The sequence below is a fragment of the Octodon degus genome, unplaced genomic scaffold (assembly GCF_000260255.1).
Source record: "Octodon degus isolate 3935 unplaced genomic scaffold, OctDeg1.0 scaffold00070, whole genome shotgun sequence".
Taxonomy (NCBI): domain Eukaryota; kingdom Metazoa; phylum Chordata; class Mammalia; order Rodentia; family Octodontidae; genus Octodon; species Octodon degus.
This window is the reverse complement of record NW_004524646.1, coordinates 9769331-9775823: the sequence shown is the minus strand read 5'-3', so window position 1 is coordinate 9775823 and position 6493 is coordinate 9769331. Positions and strand designations below refer to the sequence as shown.

Below are 6493 nucleotides of genomic sequence, written 5' to 3'. Positions count from 1 at the left end.
TTTCAGAACAGGTTAGTAGGACAGTTCCAATAATTAATACATTGCATATTATTGTCTTCATAGTAGTTTTTCATAGTACAAGATGCAGACATGATATCCTGTCCACACACTATTAGTACAAATCTTTCTTCTCATTGAATTAAGAGAAAGTAGCTGTATATCTATCCTATTTTGTCCTATATATATCCTATTTATCCTATCTATCCTATATATATATTTCGCTACAAAATGCTCCTTCATATTATATCCCCTTTTTGTTTAGTTTTGTCAGAGATGGATATTCCATTGCCATTTAAATATTGTAGCCTCTTGAATTCAGCAAAGTAAACGTGACAATATTGCCAATATCATCAGCAGTTGTAGCAAATGTGACATGCAGAAGTAAGACAGTCACGAAAGTTACGGGAACACTCTAGACTTTCTTTGCAACGTGCAAAACTACTTCAGAATGGAGAGTTTATTTTAAAAGAGTGCCTCTGGTTTATTCTTTTCCTTTTCTTAAAGGCTATATTCTCCTGCCGGCAGGTTTATATTTGTCCTCGTGGAAGACACGTTTCCTTGGGCTGCAGTGCAGTGACAGCTCCTGTGGCCATGGTGTCAGGCAGGGCTGGGCATCCTTGAAATGAGGCTGCAGCTTTTTTTGTGTTGCTGCCAGAGCTGCTTCTGTGCCTGGTGAGGAGTTTCAGAGGACTTCCTGCCCCTTCAGCTGCCAGGGGCTGCGCACTAGGGCCTCCAAGTCATCTCTGCATTATATTTCTAGAGGAGCAGAACAGAAGGATTCTACGTATAGAGCAGGACATCCATAACAGGTCCAGGGAGGAAGCAGTGGGCAGTTTGTAACCTGGTCTTCATCTATCTTTGCCAGTTCTCTGGTTTCTTAGAAGTCTCTCCTAGCTTTTCTCCTTAATTACCAACTATGTTCTAGACAGAAATAGTACAAGAAATGTAAGCTCCAGATAAAGATATCCACAGGAATCCCAACTCAATATCACCCCCAAAAGTAAAATAAATAAGTAGATAAATGACATTGTAGACTCCTGAAAGCCCTGACCTGAGAGTAATGAGGCAGAACGGGAGGAGCCCGGGAGCCACCCTGTGTGCATTGCGGAGGATGGCCTTTCCACGGCACACGAATGTACCTTCCCTCCTCGGTGTGTCAGCTGAAACTTGGCACCCTGGATAAATTGCATCGGACAGCACAAGCCCCAGCTGCACCACTCCAGGCAAACCAAAGCTCCAGAGAGTGCCAAGACGTGAACTTCAAAGAAGGATTTTGTTTGCACCGTTCTCTGCTTTCTGGTTTTAACCAGGACCAAGATGAGAAAAATGAACATTTTCTCCCTTGTGAGGTGTCAGGCACTTTCACATGGCAGCTGTGGAAGGGTTTCTGACTTTTCAAACACCTTTTGAAGCTGAAGGGAACTGGGAAAACGTGGAGGTAAAATTCGTTCATGTGTGTTTTCTCACCATGTCCTTCTCCCTCCCAGGTACGGCTCTCCTTGCACTCTCAGTCATTTCTGGCCTCTGGATCTCTCTTCATCTGCTTCAATCGCTTTGTCCTCCTCTTGTGCCTGCTCAAGCAGCTCAGCAGAGAGGGACGAGCTTGCTGCGCTGTCTTCAGGGCAACTTTCTGCAGCCTCAGGGCCCATTTCCTCCTAGATACAAGTGTTCTTTTCCCTGAGTCTCACCAATGGACTCACAGAGAGAGGGCGGTATGATTCTGGCCAGGTCTTCCTGAGGGGCCAGACAACCCAGAACCCATGAGACAGGAAGAGCTTGGTGACAGCTGCCTCTTTGTCTCCTTTTGGGTCCCCTTGGATCAATCTCGTGGTTTACATCCTCAGTGAAATCTATTCCTTTGTATTTATAAAACATGCCTCTCTCCAAAATTGTGGAACAAAAGAATGAAATGAAAAATAAACCCATTCTGTCTTCTGCTGCTTTTAAGGTGTACTGCACATAGATGTTATCTTTTACCATGGGCCTGCAGGAAGGTGTTGGTTTGCTGGGGGAGGGGATCCCAAGATAGGCTTTCACCAGTGAGATCCTATAAGGCACATGTGCAAGGCATCAGCCACACCAGAAAGCACAGAGCACAGTGGAGCGCAAGGGCATAAGAACAGCTTGCATCTTTATTTTATAATTCTTATACAGGTCGTTACCACACATTTACATTCTTGCACAGTGTTATAGCCAGCACACACACACACACACACACACACACACACACGTGTGTCTGCCTGTGCTGTCATGGTTGCACAACCGCACCCTCCTGTGCTCCTGTGGTAGCCAAGCAGTGTCATGTCGGTAGGCGTCCCCACATGTCTCGAAGCTTTGAAGCAGTCTGAGTGTTTCTCCGCAGAAGGTGTTGTTTTTGTTTTCTTGCCATGTTTCTGTCAAGGCATTGGAGAGGGGAAGCGGCCTGTCCAAGACCACCTGTGGCTCTGGAGGAGCAGCAAGGCCTGACCCAGCGAGTGGGCTCCTGCTCTTGTAGTTGTGACACTCAGCCTGCCCATGGCAGCATCCAGACTGGAACCGCCTCCATTTATTCTAGATTTGATCACCTTTCCTGAAGCCAGTGGTGCCGACGACAGAAACGCAAGCAAGGCGCGTTGCTTCTCTCAAGGGGCCTGTGACAACAGCAGTTCACTGGAGGAGTAACAAGGGGAGATTAGGGGAGACACCCAGACAATCACAGCCCCAACTCTGGTAACCTCTCCTCAGGGTGCCGGGGGATTCTGCCTATGCTAGTCTTCACATATCCTCCCTGGCTTCTAGCAGGATCTTGGCAGTTCCAGTCTGTAGGGTGTCAAGTCTATACCCAAACTCTCATCATTGCAAATGGTCAGGACTTTTTCCATTTTCCTATTAGTACTCAGCCTGATACAGTCAGTTTATTATCTACTACAAAAACTGTTATGATCATTAATAAGATGCCCTTTCTATGGATATAAAGCACACACCAAGTACGATTACCAGATATGGACAGCACTGCTATTCATCCCCAAGTTCTGGATGGAAAACTAAAGAAAATCTGAGACTCCAGTTGGGCCCAGTTCTGTGGATCAGTTGGGCAAGAAAAGATTAATATTACTATGGGTTATGAAAACCATATAAATCTGTAAGAGAAGAGCCAGGTCCCTCCCAGGTCAAATGTGTTGAGAGTGGTTGACATTTGCTGAGCATTTGTGACACTCCAGGCAATGTGGTGCTTTGCAGTCATAAGTTCACCCAGTCCTTACAGGTAGGACTTATGCCCATCTTACAGAGGAGAACGTTAGAAACTAAGAGGTTAAGTGGGTTACCCAAGGTGTCATCTTAGAGAAGTATCTCAGTTACTCTTCTCTCGTTGCTAGGACAAATACCCGACACTCAATGTGAAGGAAGGGAAGGTTTATTTAGCTCGGAGTTACTGGAGGTTTCAGTCCCTACTTGACTGGCTCTAAGGCAGAGGGGCACATGGCAAAGAGCAACCGTTCACAGCAGCAGCACAGAGCAGAGAGCAAAATGGAGGAGTAGCGGCAGTAGTGGCTACAGAAGGCAAGTCTGTCTCTGTGTCTCATATTCAGGCTGTCCGCCCAAGGCTGGGTGCAGCCCTCACACCCATGATCCCAGCCTTGGATCACGAATTAACCATTAGCTGAAGACCTGCACCTCAACGACTGCATGAAGCTTTGGGAGGATAAGTATACACAAACCATAACAAGAAGTAATTTGAATTTTTCTCTTTCTTAATTTTTTAGAAAATAATTGCCATCCAACTGCCCACAATAAACTTGTACTTCTTTTGAAGTTAGAAATTAAAATAATAACCAAAATTAGATATGAACTGAAAAGAAAATGAAATATTGAATGAGGTCCATTTCTAGAATATAATGCCAGTCAAGATCAGCAATCAGAAAATTTGTTTCTAAAGGGTTATATGCTAAGACTTTCGTCACTGTAGATCAGATATCCTGGTTGTAATTAGTTAATTTAGCTCTTACACTGTGAAAGTCCCCCCAGGCTCCCTGTTAATGATAGGTGTGGATATGTTTCAATGAAACTTCATTCAAATAAACAGGCAGTGGGCCACATATAGTTTATTGTCCTTAATTGGCTGACCCTCAGTCTAGACCCTAGGAATACTCAGAAACAGGTGTCTAGTGTCTAGAATAACTCCAGATCTCAGCTTCTTGCCTCCTTTCTTTTAATAAAATTTGCTCTGGTCTTGCCAGGTGTACTGCTACCTAGGAGCAGAGCTCAGAACTCTGTTCTTTCAAGCACAGCTCAGCACAGAGCAAAGGTACCCACTGCCTACATTCTCTGGAACCATTTCCACCCAAGAATGCCTGGATCCCACTGCCCCATCACCCTGCCCCTGTGGGGAAATGTTAGCCATCAGTCCCTCGTGGGCCCTGACAGCCCCAGGACTTAACATCCTTGGAAGGACCACAGGGAAGTGACAAGAGGCCGAGTAAGCCGATACACAGCAGTGCTGGGCACAGGGACCAGCCTGACAGTCGTTTATGCTGGAAAGACTCCCAAGGCATCTTCAGCTCCACCCAACACGCAGGTAAAATTCTCAGCTTCACAATCTCTAAGGGATTTGACTTCACAAAAGTTCATAATTTCAACCTGAAGGGAAGAAAGTGGTCAGGTAATGGACATTCAAAGGAACAGATTGTGTTCGTCCTGTATCCCAGTCAGGCTGACCAATGACTCTCCCACTCACACCCTTCTGGAAGAGGGTCGTGCGGTCCAAGCCCTCTCCGGGACAAGCCAGGCAGTGCTGACCATGAGCCTCTCTGAGGGGTGAACCCTGGGACCCCTGACCCCACTCCTAGAGCAACGTGCAAAGGAAGCCATTAGGTGAGCTCTGTTGACAAAAAACCTTGACTGTGCGGTAGTTATCCTGAGTGGCATTGCGAGTCGCCAACAATCCTTGACAACTGGCGACTGTTTAGAGTGGCATGTTGGCTCTTTCTGCTATCTCTCCGTGCCGCCACAATGGTGCACGCGAATGTCCTGGCTGACGCTCTCAAGAGCATCCACAATGCCGAAAAGCAAGGCACACACCAGGTCCTCGTTAGGCCGTGCTCCAAAGTCGTGGTCCGGTTTCTAACCGTGATGACGAAGCCTGGTTACACCGGCGAATCTGAAATCACCGATGATCACAGGGCTGGAAAAATGGTTGTGAATCTCCCAGGAAGGTTAAGCAAGTGTGGCGTGACCAGCCCCAGGTTGGATGTGCAGCTGAAAGACCTGGAAAGATGGCAGAACAACCTGCTCCCATCTTGTCAGCTTGGTTTCAATGTATTGACAACCTCGGCTGGCATCATGGATCATGAAGAAGAGCGTTGAAAACACACAGGAGGAAAACTCCTGGGATTCTTTTTCTAAGGATGTAAAACATACAAATAAAATGCCTCAGTGGGAAAGAAAAAAAAAAGGAATGGCGTATTGCATCCCTGTTACAAAAGAGTTTACAGCTATTGGCTGTCACGCCTTGGGAGGCTACTTAGCAAAACAGAAAGACACTCACAAATGCAGGTTACAGCACAGAGAATCCGATATAATTCTAATTTAGGCAAAAGAAAAGTCATATTGCTGAGAACAGCTTAAGCTGCGCCAAATTATAGTGGTGATTACTTATGGTGGTAATCAAAATATATTTTGCTTTATAATTTGCATTTCTACATTTGCTTTTCAAATTTTTGCCTACAAATATATATATTTCTCTTAAATCTCGGAGAGAAAGAGGTAATGAATATTGTCTAAAGCATAGTAAAATTTAAAAGGAATACAGAAACTTGGAAATAATCACCATAGCATAAAGATATGCATATCTTTAATCTAGAAAAAGCAAAGGATCTTATAAATTAAAGAAAAAATAATTCCAGTATCGAGCCAGGCAATCAAAACAAATATACTAAAGATGGTCCAATAACTAATAAGGGTAAAAAATATTTATCTTCATTAATAATCCAATAACTACAAAAGCAACAAAAATAAAATAGTGCTGAATGACAGGCACTCCAAGCATGGCCCTAGGACTACACACTGCTATCTTCGGTGCAATTGCTCGGTTTCATAGGTACCAGCATATATAGTTAATCAGGGTGAGAATCCCACCAATTAGCTGCTAGTTTCAGAAACCTGAGGGAGATTCTCAGGACCACTGCCTTATCCATCTTATCCAAAAAAGGGGCATATAAATGAAGGACCATTTTGTAGTGAAAAAAAATGTATCTGTATATACAAATTAGTTAGGTCAGATAAACAGCTACTTTCTCTTATTCAGTGAAAAAAAGTTTGTACTAATAGTGTTTGGACAGGATATCGTGTCTGCATCTTGTACTATGAATAACTACTATGAAGACAACAATATGCAATGTATTATTTATTGAAACTGTCTTACTACCTATTTTGAAACTGTCTTATTGCTATTTCTTTCTCAATAAAATTAATTTAAAAAATAAAATAGTGCTTTTCAGCTATTAGAATTGTCAAC

General features: G+C 44.0%; 1 pseudogene; it reads left to right on the top strand.

The window, feature by feature from the left end:
- Positions 1 to 4989: 4989 nt before the first annotated feature.
- LOC101573341 lies at positions 4990 to 5343 on the top strand (annotated as a pseudogene).
- The last annotated feature ends 1150 nt before the right edge of the window (positions 5344 to 6493 follow it).